The sequence below is a fragment of the Dermacentor andersoni genome, chromosome 6 (genome assembly GCF_023375885.2).
Source record: "Dermacentor andersoni chromosome 6, qqDerAnde1_hic_scaffold, whole genome shotgun sequence".
Taxonomy (NCBI): Eukaryota; Metazoa; Arthropoda; class Arachnida; order Ixodida; family Ixodidae; genus Dermacentor; species Dermacentor andersoni.
Window position 1 is genome coordinate 169,698,811 of NC_092819.1, and position 2,991 is coordinate 169,701,801.

A 2,991-nucleotide genomic window follows, 5' to 3' on the forward strand; every position below is an offset into this window, starting at 1 on the left:
ACGTACTTTCGCAGTGGCAGTCCTCAATACCGACAAACAATTGTTCAGTTCATGTAGTATATGGGGCAAAAACGCCTAGGTAGCGCAAGAGGTGGTGATAGCCTTTGCCATCATTAAACCCAGCTGCAGATACGTACTCAGTGATCCGCAGACGGCGGTCAGAAACTACGCACAAGGAAGAATTTCGCCGAAGGCTGGGGCTATACTAAAAGCCAACGCGAACTATGTCGCCTCCGAGGAGGCGGAGGAATAAGACATCATATAGTTCCCGGCTCACACGTCCCCCGACACCCATGTACCCAAGCTCAACGAGGAGGTCCACCGCGTTGCGCTAGGCCTGACATTCTGAGCCCGCGTAGAAGGATCCTGGGTTGAAAATCCAACGAAGGCATGGACAGAGAGAGAAAGAATGACCAGGTACTGTGATATTACAATATTTTATGAAAGTTCCAGGCTTGTTAAGCCCCCCCCCCTCCCCCAACCCCAAACTCGAAAGGGCCCAATCTGTATACTGGAGTCAGTTACAAAACAAGACCTTCCCCACCCCGTCAATCTCAGGAGGATATATCCAGAAATCTATTCATACGTAACTGCAAACTATGCGGCAGTGATCACGCATCTCATAGACACATTTGCTGGGAATGTGAGGCTATATGCAGAGAAAATGCAGTTTCCGCAGATGAAGCTGTGGCGCGATAGACGGCCGCGTTGCGCAGCTCAAACGTCCAAGATCAACAGTGGGCTATCCAAAAGCCCGTGAGGCGGCGAGGAGACAGGATCTCCGGACCTCCTCGGAGGCGGCCTAGGCCCAGGAGTCGAATTTGCTGGATTCTCAATAAAGTTATCACCACCACTACCAAACAGTATGAACTGTTGACGTACTCAGGGTACATGTCCTTCACAAAAAAAATAAATACATTTTGATGATGTATAGTAAAGCATTTTTACACAAAAGTAAGGCTTTTGACGCAGTACTAAAGCTGTTATTTAGACAAAAGCTTCAAGAAGATATGTTAACGGTGTACTTAAAATAATATTTATACAAAAGTAACTACGAAGCCTTTTAACGGCGTATGAACAAATGTTATTTGTACAAAAGTACGAAGGAAGTCTGTTAACGGTGTATTTAAAACATTCTTTATGCAAAAGTAAGAAGAAAGTCTGTTAACGATGTATTTAAAACATTCTCTATGCAAAAGTAAGAAGAAAGTCTGTTAACGGTGTATTTAAAAATATTCGTTATACGAAAGTAGGAAAGAAGTATTTTGACAGTGTGTGAACATATGTTACTAGAATGCAAATGTAAATTGACTGTCAGTAAAGTAAATAGAAAGTTGGTAGAAGTTCTGAATAATGTTAATACGCATTTTTGTAAGGGGTTCCCAGGTTTCAGACCGGTCGAAATCATCTACCCCATGTAACAGGTTTAATGTAAGGGTTCTATTCTCGAAGCTTATATTTTTCTTTTGCAGAACTCCTACTCCATGAGTGAGACCCTTAATTAGGGTTGCTCGGGCTTGTCGCCATTTGATAACGTTGCCTATCTGACCCTAGGTTGTGCAAAGATTTCTGTTTATTTCAGCTATTTTGGCATCATGATTGGTTATCCTGGTGTCAATGTTATCTAACTTAGTCGTGTTAGTATCATGTAACTTCTTGAAATTATCTATTTCACCTTTATCAGAACACCAGGGGTTGAGCTCACTGTCTTCTGAAAGCAGCAAGAGCCGAGCGAGGTACCGCACTCGATTCACAAAAGGACGACTGTGTTTGTTATCAAGTCTGGCGCACACTCGCGTCGCACACGCAACACATACCGTTGTGGGAGGAGCCGGTAGCACTAGAAGTGATTTAGAAATTTAAATTAGACCAACAACACTAACCTGAAGAAACAACCGTCGTCTGAGCTGCATGACGGCGAGCTTGCCAGCTCCAACTCCCCAAGAGGAGTGCGATATCTTGAGAAATTCTTCACAACTCCGAAAAGCATCACTAGAATTTTGTAACAAATATTTGCCTCACGAATGTTTCTAGCTTCCACCCTCCAACGGCCCTTTCAGAGCTAACAGTGTTACTGAATGAATGAAATAATTAATTATTTTTTGATCATCATTATCATCATCATAACCAACAGCATTGTATCGTGACACCGGTAAAGGCATGGGACGTGTGCGCCGCGTAGTCTGGATACCGGTCTTTGCCCTTCGGTACACGTCATGGTTCGCAAGGTAAGAACCGCTGCTGACGAAGCGAATCGTAGAGCTACGTGCGCGGCTCCAGTCAAGCTACGTCGAGCTCAGAAGATCGCTGTACAGAGAGCTGCACACGCCGCCGTCGACTCCGGGCGGACAGTTGAGGTGGTTCTCGTGAAAACGACTCGATGAAACGTCGCTGCCAAGACCCTTTTGTGCGTGCTGCCTGTAAATGGAGCTCACATGCAGCAGCTCCTCCAGCTTGCGCTGTGTCTGTGCTGCGTGTGACGCGCCGGCCTGTGGATTTTTACAGCGAAGCTGTTTATGACTAGGATTCCGTTCATTCTAGTTCTGCGCGAGAGAAAACTTTTGTGCCGATCCCGAAGATAATGCAATACCACGGCGACCGGTGGCAGAGGTGAAGCAGGCTGCAAGCACTCCGCGAACTTGCAACTCTTTGTTTAACATTTTCTGTCTGAATAAACGCCCGTATGAGATATTTGGCTGCTAAGAACAGATACTAGACTTTGACCCCCATTGGTCATGTCTACGTTCGCCTTGCCCTCTCCTTGTCTGCTTTCCAAGCGCCTGGGTGTCTGGTTTTCTTTCTTCCCGCTCTCTCATGGTGGCGGTCCCGTCGAAACGTGACGCGTGCCTACTTTCCTCTGGCGCCTGGGGGTAGCGGTCCCGCCATCAGGTCGATGATAAAGTTTTCTCAAAGGTTTGCCCATGGAGGAAGCAAAATAACTAGGAGGGATCATCACGTGACAATCGTGACGCCTAGTCATAAAAAAATTAG

At 45.9% G+C, this 2,991-nt stretch overlaps 1 non-coding gene across 1 annotated transcript; it reads right to left on the reverse strand.

Annotated features, from left to right (window-relative positions):
- Positions 1-2,556: 2,556 nt before the first annotated feature.
- Positions 2,557-2,739, reverse strand: LOC126523792 (U2 spliceosomal RNA). Its single transcript, XR_007597784.1, has one exon. It is a non-coding gene; the product is annotated as a U2 spliceosomal RNA (small nuclear RNA).
- Between the last annotated feature and the right edge of the window lie 252 nt (positions 2,740-2,991).